Below are 12,373 nucleotides of genomic sequence, written 5' to 3'. Positions count from 1 at the left end.
TTACAACTTTTTTTTTTTGCCTTTTCTAGGGCCGCACCCTCGGCATATGGAGGTTGCCAGGTTAGGGGTCTAATCAGGGCTGTAGCCACTGATCTACACTAAAGCCACAGCAACGCCAGATCCGAGATGTGTCTGCGACCTACACCGAAGCTCACGGCAACACCGGATCCTTAACCCACTGAGCAAGGCCAGGGATCGAAGCCATAACCTTATGGTTCCTAGTCGGATTCGTTAACCACAGAGCCACGACAGGACCTCCCATTACAACGTAATTTTAGAACATTTCCATCCCAAACCCCTATTCCATCCCCCCGCCCCAATCTGTCCCATTTGGTAACCATAAGTTTTTCGAAGCCTGTGAGTCTGTTTCTGTTCTGCAAATAAGTTCATTTGTATCCTTTTTTAGAGAAATGCAAATCAAACTACTATAAGGTACCACCTTATACCAGCCAGAACGGCCATCATCAAAAAGTCTACCAACAATAAATGCTGGAGAGGGTGTGGAGAAAAAAGAACCCTCTTACAGTGTTGGTGGGATTGTCTGGCAGTTTTTAAAAAATAGTCCTGGAGTTCCCGTTGTGGTGCAGTGGTTAACGAATCCGACTAGGAACCATGAGGTTGCGGGTTCTGTCCCTGCCCTTGCTCAGTGGGTTAACGATCCGGCGTTGCCATGAGCTGTGGTGTAGTTTGCAGATGCGGCTCGGATCCCGCGTTGCTGTGGCTCTGGCGTAGGCCAGTGGCTATAGCTCCGATTCAACCCCTAGCCTGGGAACCTCCATATGCCGCGGGAGCGGCCCAAGAAATAGCAACAACAACAACAAAAGACAAAAGACAAAGAAGAAAAAAAAAAAAAGTCCTTAAGGTACTTAGCATCATGACACTATAATGACATAAGCTGTCTTCTAAGAGGGTTCAACTCACAAAGCAAAGATTGGCCACCCTGGGCTTCAGTCTCCACAGAAGATGTTGGGCCACAGGTTGTCAGTGGATCCCCACAGGGCATTGTTCTAATTGATCCTTGTAAACCTAAAACACAGCTGTCTGTGTCAGGATAGGAGACATGCCTTATGTGGGTACAGGACCCACCCTGGCTTAAAACTCTTGTGCCCCAAGGGTACCAATGGTCTTATAATAACTCCATGGATCAGTTGTCAGGATCCTGGTCAAAATGAACAATTTACCAATATTAACTCTTTCAGTCCACTGCATGGGATATCTCTGTATATAACTAGGTCTTTGAAATTTTTCTCTCGGAGTTCCCATTGTGGCTCAGCAGTAACAAACCCAACTAGGATCCATGAGGGCATGTGTTCAATCCCTGGCCTCACTCAGTGGGTAAAGGAATCTGGCATTGCCATGAACTGTGGTGAAGGTCACAGACATGGCTCAGATCCTGTGTTGCTGTGGTGTAGGCTGGAAGCTACAGCTCTGATTTGACCCCTAGCGTGGGAACCTCTATATGCCTCAGGTGTGGCCATAAAAAGCCAAAAAAAAAAAAAAAAAAAAATTCTCTCAGCAATGTTGGTAGCAAGGGGTCAGCAAATTATAGCCTAGGAGCCAAATGTGGCTCATGGCCTATTTCTGTAAGGCTAGTGAACCGTGAATTATTTTGTTGTTTTACTACATTAGCTAGTACTTCAGTATGAAGTTGAGAAGGAGTGGTGAGAGGGGACATCCTTGCCTTGTTCCTGATCACAGTGGAAAAGCTTCGAGTTTCTCTCCATTATGTTGCCAGCTTTGGGTTTTTTGTAGATATTCCTTCAGACTTGGCCACCTCCAAGGAATTCAGGTTTTCCTTCTCTGGTGCTGGTTCCACGGTGGTTTCTGCTCGCGAGTCTGTTCTGATAAGTGGTGACTTAGTCACCTGTCTCTCCAATCTTAGGGGCAGCGCTTTGCCCTGTGTCCTCACCTCTTTCACAGAGCCAAGAAGAGCTGTTAATTTTTTCAGTCTGTTCTGCATTTTCCTAGTTAGGACAGAGGGGCAACTTCTAAGCCCCTTACAGGTGGGACTGGAAGTCTCCTAGTCTTTTTTTTGGGGAGGCGTTTCTGAAGAATCGGTAATAATTCTTAGTTTTCTGTCCTTATCTGCTCCCCTGTCCCCACTAAGAAGCCCTCCAGTTTTAATATACTTTAATATACTTTTCTGTCTCTCCTATGGTACTGCAAACTCCTTTGGGGCAAGAGATGTCTTTCCACTCTTATTAATAGGCTTTCACACACTGTTGAGTATAGAATTTCCACTGAGTAAATGCTAAATAATAGCAAAAGCTGAGGAAAATATCTGTATTTTTCTTTTTCCTCCCAGCTTCAGATAGTTCTTTCAACATATGAATTGTCTTAGAAAAGCTTATATTTTCAAGAATTAAGTCTAGTAGCGACAGCCGGACTCTACATTCAGCCAGATCTGGTTGAAATGATCACTATTGTGATTTGCTATTTTAGGCATTTAGAGTATTACCAGACAAATTATTTTTCCAAAGAGGTCTTATACAGTTATTTCTTTGAAAGGAAGATCTTTTCTGATTTTTTTTAATGGAGCATGAAAACATTTCTCATATAATATGTGACATCCTAGACCTAAAACTCTTAATACTAATAAAGCAGCTGTGGGAACCTCGATGCCACATCCATCCTCTCTGGTAGAGTTATGAATGTGTGGGGATGATTTGCCTAAGTCTAAAGAAATTTAAAATTTAAAGAGAAGAACACACACGAGACATTTAATTATTTTTAAAAAATAATTGCTGTTTCTTCGACCTACAGTGAAATCAGAGTGATGAGAGAGGAGCACAGAGGGAAGAGGTAAGAGACTCGCCATCTCTGAACTTCACTTCCTCATAGGCTGACATCCTTTACTTTTTTTTTTTTTTTTTTTTTTTTTTGGCTTTTTAGGGCCGCACCTGTGGCATACAGAGGTTCCCAGGCTAGGGGTCTAATCAGAGCTGTAGCCGCCAGCCTGCGCTACAGCCATAGCCATGCCAGATGCGAGCTGCATCTGCGACCTACACCACAGCTCACAGCAATGTCGGATCCTTAACCCACTGAATGAGGCCAGGGATTGAACCCACGTCCTCAATGGATCCTAGTCAGGTTCATTACTGCTGAGCCACAACGGGAACTCCCATCTACATTCAAAATATTGAGATTTCAGATATCAGCACGTGCAGCTGTAAAGTGTGGCTATACCATATTTTTAATACATATAATGATTTCACACATAATATATTAAAATATATAAATTATATATATATTTTTTCTTCTTGTTGTTAATTGATTCTCTGCTCACAGATCTTTGCTCTTTTACTCAACTGTGGAGGAAATTTGACTGGTATGAGTGGTGATGTGTTGAGCCTAATTTTGATTTTCCAAAGTTCTGTAGTTTGGCAAATATGAGGCAGTATAGCCACATCATATATGTGTGTGTATAAAGCCATGGAGTTCCCTTGAGGTGCAGTGGGTTAAGGATCCGGCATTGTCACTGCAGCAGCCGGACACTGCTATGGCTCGGATTAAATTCCTGGCCCGAGAACTACCACAGACTGTAAGTGCAGGAAAAAAAAAAAAAAAAGCCACATGACACATATAATATAATGTAATGCAATGTAAGTGGGAAAGAAAAGGGCCCATTGAGGCAAATGGGTCAGGCAAAAGAGACAGGGCAGCTTTAAGCAGCAAGGGGTACTGTTTATCCTAGAGGAAAAGAGGCCCACAGCCTGAGTCTGCAGGCTAACAGCTGAAGCCAGGGATGACGTGGGTGATACTCACTGATCTCTTTCTTTCCACAGCGGAACTCCTCAACGCCAGTGTTCGGACTTCTGACCAGCCTCATCCGAAACCACACCCTTTCATACATATACAAACACCCTGAGGTACTGCGCCTCCAGCTAGGAGGACAGAGGGCAGCTTAAGTTTGTTTGACACAACGAGAAGGGGCTGAGCCTCTTCCCAGGAGAGCAAGGTCCGTTCATAGCAGTTACTGGTCACCTGTCATTTCTGGATGGCTTTTGCTTATAGTTGCAGAGACAGTATTTCTTTCAGCAGAAGAAAATGGATAGCTTGCTGATCCAATACTTCTGTCTCCTAAGAAACCTGGGCAGGTGATAAAGGTGCCCTGAGGTGCGACTGCTGCTGGCTGTGCCCAAGTGAGAGCTACATTTGCTCTGAAAGACAGCAGCAGACGTGCTCGAGTCCAGCTGTTGCCTTAATGGTATTCACTGCTCCACAACAAAAGGGGGTCGTCTGTCTACCCCAGGGATGCTGAGGGATGGTGACACGAGAAGTGTCTTCCTAAAAGTGTATGGTGGTGTCCCATTAGACTGTGGTCTGACCATGAGCACCCGGCCACACTGAATGATGGCAGGCACATAAATATCCAGAAGCACAGGTATGGTGTTGCCTTCTTCCACTCTGCCACCCGTGCTCTGGACTGTGTGCCCCAGGTACTCTTGACAGTAGCTTTTCCAATCACAGATATGGTGCAACAGATGTGCTCTGGCCAGGAGGGCACTAGGTGTCTGAAGGAAGGCAGGAAGAGAAGTATAGTCTGGCACACATTTCTTCTCAGTGGTGCAGGCTGCTCCAATAGCAACAGGCTTTCTCTCACGAGTTGGGACCCAAGTGTTCAGATCAGTTGCAGGAAGAGAAGATGCCAAACGCAGTTACGGCCTTGCTCTTCCTGTTGCAAAACACAGGCTCTGTTCAGGTGGGACCCAGGAGCTCTGACTGTAGGTAGGAATGTAAAGGCCTCCAAGCACAGGTGAGGTGCTTGACCCTTTGACGGCTAGAGACTGGAGGCAGAAAAAGAAGGATCTCCAGCACAGGTACGGTTCTGTCTCCTGAACTGCAACAGATGTGCCCTGGCTGGACGGATCCCAGGTGAGCTGAGCACAAGACGGGGCAGAAGTGTCTTCTGGCACATGTCCCTTCTCAGGGATGCCGTCTCCCCCAGTAGTAGGTGTGTGGCTGGGCTGGCTCGAGGTGCTCTCATAGGTGCAAAGGAAAGGGTTTCCCAGGACAGATTTGCTCTCAGTAGTGCTCGCCTCTCCAGTTGTAACATGACCCTGGTGCTCAGGTCTAAGCCTCCCCCCATCCCCTGAACCCCTGAAATGAGCTGTGGGGCTGGCCTCCCACTTGGCCTTGCTGCAAGCTGAGTGTTTCAGATGTGGAGCTGGGGACCTGGGACAGACACAATAACCCCAAAGCTGCCACTATCCACAGGTGCTGCAAATCCCATAAATGCAAATAGGTCTGGAGTGTTATTGGCAAACGGCTGGCAGCAGCCCTCAGTGCCGTGCCTGCTGGTGACAGCGCCAGAGCAAGAAAGGGGGGAATAGGGAAAACAACTGAAGTGCTACCAATGGCTGGCTGGGTGCTGACAGGGGTGCCAAAGCTGGAACACAGGGATGTCAGACTCCCCAAAGCTGACTGAGTTGTGTTGCCTGGAGGTCCCAGGGGTGCAACAGAAGTTAAGTATGGAGGATTTGCTGGGGCTGCCAGGTTTCCCAAAGGGAAAGGGCTATCAAAGCTGTCGAGAAGAGTCAGGAAGACAACAGACTGCGAATTGGGCATCGTATCCATATCAATTTCATCAGAGTCAAAGGCAGGCTTGGATGCCAAGACTGAAGAGGTGCTGGCTATTGGAGTGAGGTGACTGCAGAATCAGTGGTAGGTGGGCCAAAAAAGGGAGTGCCTCTCTTTCACTGCCCAGATGGGCTCCCAGATTTCATTAAAGGCTGGCTCCCGCCCCATCGGAAGGTTGGAAGTTCAGGTAGGGCTGCTGACCATAAAAGCAGGTGGGCTAGTGGTAACTGGCCTTTGCAGGGACCATTTGCTCCACTCTGACAGTGACCTGGTAAAAGGCGAAAGAGCTCCCACTGGACTCTGGCAGAGACCTGATGATGAAAGCTTGGGAAGGCAGAGTGGTGTCCGCATCAGCTGTGCTAAAGTCCAAAGCATCCTACTAGGAGGTCCAGTCTGCAGACAGGCTCTCTGGGATGGAGGAAGTGATTGCAGAGGCCAGTGATGGGCTGGCTGGTGAAGTCAGGGATCCTGGTGAAAGGGACCTGAGGAGGAGTCTATAAGAAAAAGGGAGGAGAATCCACACACGTAGGTGGAGGTGATTCGGGTCTACAGAAGGTGGGCTTGAAGGAGAGGAGAGAGGTGCCAGGAGGGGTGGTGAGAGAAGCAGAAGATCCTGCAACTATGACTGAGGGACCAGAATGCAGAGGGCCTCTACTTGTTCTTATTATTAGGTGGGACCCCAAAGAAGGGTTGGAACCCTAAGTGAGGAACAGTGAGAACCTCAAAGAAGGAGAGTTAGAAACTGTGCATCTTGTTTCTAACTTGTGACTCGCATCTGGTGTGGGGGAGCAGTTCAGAGGCAGCCAGGCCAGTCTGTTCAGTGACTGCTAATGTCGTGGTCTCTAGAATCTGCAGGGGGAAAGTGGCCAGTGGCCACTGCAGTGTAACTGCAGTCCCCGCAACAGACAGGGAGAAAGGACAGGCAAGCTGGGCGGCACTGCTGTCTGAAGTGGCCGGAGTTTTATCCTCCGACCTTGTGGTTCCATTAGAGCTGGGTTCTTCTCCAAGCCCAGATCTTCGGCAATGACCATACAAGGAAGGTAGGAGCTGGGGGGCTGCTCCCTTCAATCCCATGACAGTGTCAGTAGCAGCAGCAGTGGCAGCCATGGTGGCATGGGAATTTTCTGTTTACAGAGCCCACGGCTGACAGATGTGGGTGGAGAATTTTTCCTTGACAAAGGATCTGAAAGCCTTCCTCTCTGAGTTTACTTTTTTTGACTTCGCTAAGGCCGAGGTGCTGAGTCAGTGGTTTTCATCAAGCCTTTCTTTCTCAACTTCTCTGGCTGTAGGAAGCAGCACATGGCTAGACCAGGCAGGCCTGCTGCACCTGGATCACTCCTGCAAAGGGGCAGGACAGCACCAGCTGGGCTGTACAAGCTGGGGAGAGTATGGTCCCTGGTGAATGAGCTTATAGAAGACGTCTGTGATGTCCTAGCTAAGCTCTCTTCTTGGGATAGAGGTTTCCCTTCCCAAATATATGACAGCTTCCTCTGTCACCAGGAGCCTAGGTGCTGGGGGTACACTTGCATTGCTATGGAGGTCCCTTTGCTGATGGTCCTGCTTTGGGGCCCTTTTTAGCTGGCTTCCCCCCGAGACAGTCCCTTCCTTCACACTCCGAATGTCTTCAGGTCAGTGTCCTCTAAGCGAGGATCTGGAGGGTGATGGGATGGCCCAGACATTATAGAAGTGTCTGATCAGGTGACAAAGGAGGAGCAGAGTCAGTTTGTGCCACGAGGAGACTCTTTATCATTTCTCAGTGGCCAGACACTTTGAGACACAAGCAGACAGCAGTGGCTTCTTCGGAGAGCCCCCTCAGGACCCTCAGAGAGGAGCACTCAGGCTTTCGGAGGGGTCACTGGATCCACACAGACCCACCCAGGAAAAGGGCCAAGAGAGGCACGGGGGCAGCAGGGTGAACGCTGCCAGAAGGGAAACACGGCCGTCTCTGCGCTGGTGAAAGGGCAGGAGTGAAGTTTGCTGAGGACGTTGCCCAAGAGGGGCCATTTGCGTGCCATCTGATCAACTGGGAGGGCTCTGTTGGCTGCCTGCTCCTCCAAGGTAAAGCATGTGCAGTTCAGCCTGATGCTTGTGACACAGCATTGGAACATGTGACAGAGAAAGCGCTCCAGCTGAGCACGCGCCAGTGAACAGCAGGAGGAAAAGTCCAAGGGCAAAGGGTGAGGCCCGGAGAACAAACCCCAGCAGGACTTTTGAGTCTTTCTGACTTTCTGCTGCTGGTTACAAGGGTTCATCACCAGATAGACCTGGTAGTTTGACGAGACTGTTCAATACTATGAATCCCGAGAGCCTGCATACCTGTCACCCCCAGCTCGGTGGGTCTGCTGGGCACCACAGTGCCTGACTCCAGGGCACGAGCATAGGCAACCTGTGCTTGGGGTCCACCGGTCCTTTTGTCTATGGTCACCGGAGGGCAGAGCCTGCTCAAAGCCAGAGCTTGGATCCAGCCAGGGTAGGGGCCTAGCTGGTGGGAGGTTGGGGTTGAGAGACGGAGGCTGGGAGCCTGGGGCTCAGTCCTGTCTCACACGGCTCTATGTGCCCAGAGAGAGTGGGTTGGTTGCTGCAGGGCAGGTGCTGAGGTGAGGGCAGGGGGCGGGGATGAATCGACCCCAGCCTCTTTCTTTCAGGCAACCACTACCCACGTCCCCTTTTAACTCCTACAACCCGCTCCACTCTCTCTGTGCTACTAGGTCAAAGCTTGGAACACTGCCTCCTCCAGAGGCCACTCCAGCTACCTCTCTAGTTCCTGGAGTCAAGTGTATCTTTTCTGGGGCTACTCCAGAAAGGCCGCATCGCCAGCCAGGCTGTGAAGGTTTCTGACGTAGAGACACGGACACCACACCACAGCCCATTCTTTCCCCGCGCGCTGTTTCTCTCATTTTTACAAATTTGGTAAAACAGCCCTTAAGCCTTGGAAGGTGCCTCAAGTTGCACAGCTGGTAGTGGCCAGGGCAGAATTTGAACCCAGGTTCTGTGATTCCAGAGCTCAGGCACTTCAACACCAGACCGTGATTCCTCCTCCACAGGCACACGTTTTTGATAATGAGGAAAATTATCTGCCCAGAATGAACACAGTCACTGCCTGTAAGGAGGTCTTCTTTGGCCCAATACAGACGTCAACCATTGGCCACGCCGGCCTTCAGCCCCTCAGGCGCTGTAGGGCTGGGACTGCCAGGGGGTATCGCATCCCTACGGGGCAGTTGTCTTCCACAGGAGCCTTGCAACTGGGAGAGAGCTTCTCCCACGAGCAGACGCGCGCACCAAGGGGGTGGTGGATCCACCCCGCTGCCTAAAAGCCTTATGCCCCGAGGGCACCAGTAACTTTTGAAATAATTCCATAGACCAGCTTTCAGGCTCTTGGCTGAAATGAACTTAACTTTCCTAGTCCGCAAGAGTTTGGTACAACTTTCCCTGTATTTAGGTCTTCTGAAAAAATGTTCTCTCACATGTTTTTATAGCAAGGTTCCACAAATTACAGCTTATGGGTCAAATTTGGCCCAGAGCCTGTTTTTGTTATCCCAATGAACTTAAAATGGTGTTCCCATTTTTTTTAAAACACTGTGAAAAAACTAAACAGAAAAACAGAATAGGAAGACCACACATAAACCGCAAAGCCTAAAATGTTTCCCACCTGGTCCTTTACAGCAAAAGATTGCCAACCCCTATTTTGTAGTTTTGAGTACGAATGTCTTATACAGCATTTGCTAATGTATTCTTTAGTGCTTTATAGGAGGTTTTTAAAAATGCTACAGGAAATGGTTTTTTTGTTACTGTTTTTTGTGTTTTTTTGTTTTTTTGCTTTTTAGGGCCAAGCTGCTGCACATGGACATTCCCAGGCTAGGGGTGGAATTAGAACTGCAGCTGCCAGCCTATGCCACAGCCACAGAAACACAGGATCTGAACCACATCTGTGACCTACCTCATAGCTCACAGCAGCACCAGATCTTTAACCCACTGAGCGAGACCAGGGATGGAACCCACATCCTCATGGATACTAGTTGCGTTTGTTACTGCTGAGTCATGACTAGAGCTCTGGTCTCTCTTAAATTCTAGTTTTCAAGTGTTTGCTGGTAGCATACAGAATATACAATTGGTTCTTAATATATTGATTTTTTTCATGCTGGAATCTTGCTAAATTCACTCTGTATTTCTGGTCATATTTTTGTAGATTTCTCATAATCTTCTATATATGCATTCATGTTTTCTGTGAATAAAGAGATTTTTATATCTTTTAAAATCTGTTTTCCTTTTATCACCTTTACATTTTCTCTGACGTCCAGTAAAATACTGAATACCAGTGGAGACAACAGACATGCTTTCCAGGCTCCAGATCTTGAGGGAAAAGTGTTCAGGATGCTGTTTGGCTGGAGGCTTTTTGTGTATTTGCTTCATCACATAAGGAAATTCCTCCAACCTCTATTTTGCTAAGAGATTTCTTTTTGAAAGGGGTGTTGAATTTTGTCAGTTATGCTGCACACAGATTTGAGATAATCGTATGGCTTTTCACCTTTATTCTCCTAATATGGTGAATCACATTGATTGTTGACTGTTAAACCAACCTCGATTCCTGCGGCCAGCCCCATCCAAAGGAGCGATCACGTCAGCTCACCCTCCTAGATTTGGTCGACTTCCTAACATGTCATTAAAGATTTTTATGTCTGTGTTCCTGAGGAAGGCTAATTTTTACATTTCTGTGTTATGTTTTTGCATGAGGGTAAAGCTAGCTTCATAGGATGAGTTAGGAAAAGTTTTTTCCCTCCATTTTCAGAAAAGAGTTTGTGTAACAGTGGTAAAATATATTTTTGATAGAATTCATGGGAAAACCACACAGAAGTGAAATTGTCTTCATGGAAAGGCATTTATAGTCACTCGTTATCCCTATAATGTCTGCTAAATGTGTAGTGATGCCCCCAACTCACACCTGATACTGGTATTTTAAGTCCTTGTCTCCTGGTCAGTCTTTCTAGGGGTTTGCCAATTAATTTTGTAAAGTCCATTTTTAGTGTTACTTTCCACTGTATGTTTTCTATTTCTATAATCTTTATCACTTCATTTCTACCACTTTTTTGGGTCATTTTTATGGCTGCATTTGCAGCATAAGGAAGTTCCCAGGCCAGGGATTGAATCAAAGCGATAGCTTCCGGCCTATGGCACAGCCACGGCAACTCGGGGTCTGTGCTGTGTCTGTGACCTACACCCACAGCTCACGACAATGTCAGATCCTTAACCCACTGAGGGAGGCCAGGGATCAAACTTGCATGGATTCTAGTCAGTGTGCTACCACTGAGTCATGACAGGCACTCCCTATTTCTACCTGCTCTGGGTTTAGGTTGCTCTTCTATTGCTATATTCTAATAATGGAAAATGAAATTGCTGCTTTAAAAATCTTAAAAAAAAATTTTGTAGCCCAATTTGATGTGAAAAAAGCCCAATGCTTCCTGACAGTCAAAACTGGGCCTATACTACCCACTATGAGGCACATCTCTGCATATGTCATTTGGGGTATCGAAGTACACGCATCTGAACGTAAGCCTGCTGATTTAAATAGAAAAGTAACACTGAAAACCTACTGGACTCCCTGGAAAGCTAGAGAACTGGATTCAGCAAGTAGGCAGGAATGACGGTGGTCAGGCAGCCAAAGTGTGCTAAAAAAAACCTGCTTGGTCTCTACTGTCCTTGCTTCTCTGTGTCACCAGCTCCTAAATCCAAAGTCTGGGGCAGAGGCAGCTGGTCATCAAAAAAAGTTCAAGTGCCTACCTCCACGCCAAAGCAGAGCCTGGGAAATCAAGTACGTGGCTTTTTCAACCTAAGTAGGGGGCAGTTTTGACTGCTCCCAAAACTTAGAAAATACCTGGACTAGGAAGGGGCTTTACATATATGGCAGGAAAAAAAAAAAAAAAAGTGTACTATTTTATGGTTTGAAGGATATAGTTTTCTGGTTAGTGAGTTTTTTCTGGTTAATTTGTGAATTCTTGGTTAATTTGAGAAATGTTAACGTATTTTCTACTCCAGTTAAGGCTAGTAAAGGTTAATGTTCAGGACTTAGCTCTACAGCTCATAAATGCATGCTCCTGAGCAGTTTATGACTTCATGTGACATTTGACTTTATTCATTTGTAAACAGCAATTTCAATAACTCTCACCTGTCAAGGTTGTAGTTCAACTAAATTGATGCGTGCTAAGAAATCTGTATGTTTAAAATACTAAATAATCATTCAGCACTACTATTCTCTTGTGGCTTAAGTTCATTCCACTTTTTGTTTTTGTTTTTTAGGGCTCCGCCTGTGGCAGATGGAAGTTTCTGGGCCAGAGGTCGAATCAGAGCTGCAGCTGCCAGCCTACACCACAGCCACAGTGACACCAGATCCAAGTCACACCTGTGGCCTACTGTGGCAAAGCCAGATCCATAAGCCACTGAGCGAGGCCAGGGATTGAACCCACATCCTCACGGAGATTATGTCAGGTTCTTAACCTGCTGAGCCACAACGGGAACTCCAGGCTCATTATTTTCACACACTGCAGCTTTTGATATAGAACGTGTAGGACATTATTCCAGAAATGAGTCTCCTTCTCCTTAAAAACAGAGTATGATGGATTCCCATGAATTGAAAGATACAATTGAATTCTGACTCAGAAGGGGACAGTACTGTGGTGGTATTTCGGAAATAATGTTTCCTGGTGGCGAGGCACCAAGTTCGCCAAGTGCCAAGAAAGAGGACCGTGATTTGGCATCATGTTCTCCTCCTGCCTCACCCTAAAGGGACCTTTCAACTTTC

At 47.1% G+C, this 12,373-nt stretch overlaps 1 long non-coding RNA gene across 1 annotated transcript; it reads left to right on the top strand.

Moving 5' to 3' along the window:
* LOC110255296 lies at nucleotides 1,459-10,266 on the top strand. Its single transcript, XR_002345325.1, has 2 exons — nucleotides 1,459-2,802; nucleotides 3,786-10,266. It is a non-coding gene; the product is annotated as an uncharacterized LOC110255296 (long non-coding RNA).

This window comes from Sus scrofa, chromosome 6 (assembly GCF_000003025.6).
Source record: "Sus scrofa isolate TJ Tabasco breed Duroc chromosome 6, Sscrofa11.1, whole genome shotgun sequence".
NCBI lineage: Eukaryota > Metazoa > Chordata > Mammalia > Artiodactyla > Suidae > Sus > Sus scrofa.
The sequence above is the reverse complement of the archived record's forward strand: the minus strand, read 5'-3'. Positions and strand labels throughout refer to the sequence as shown.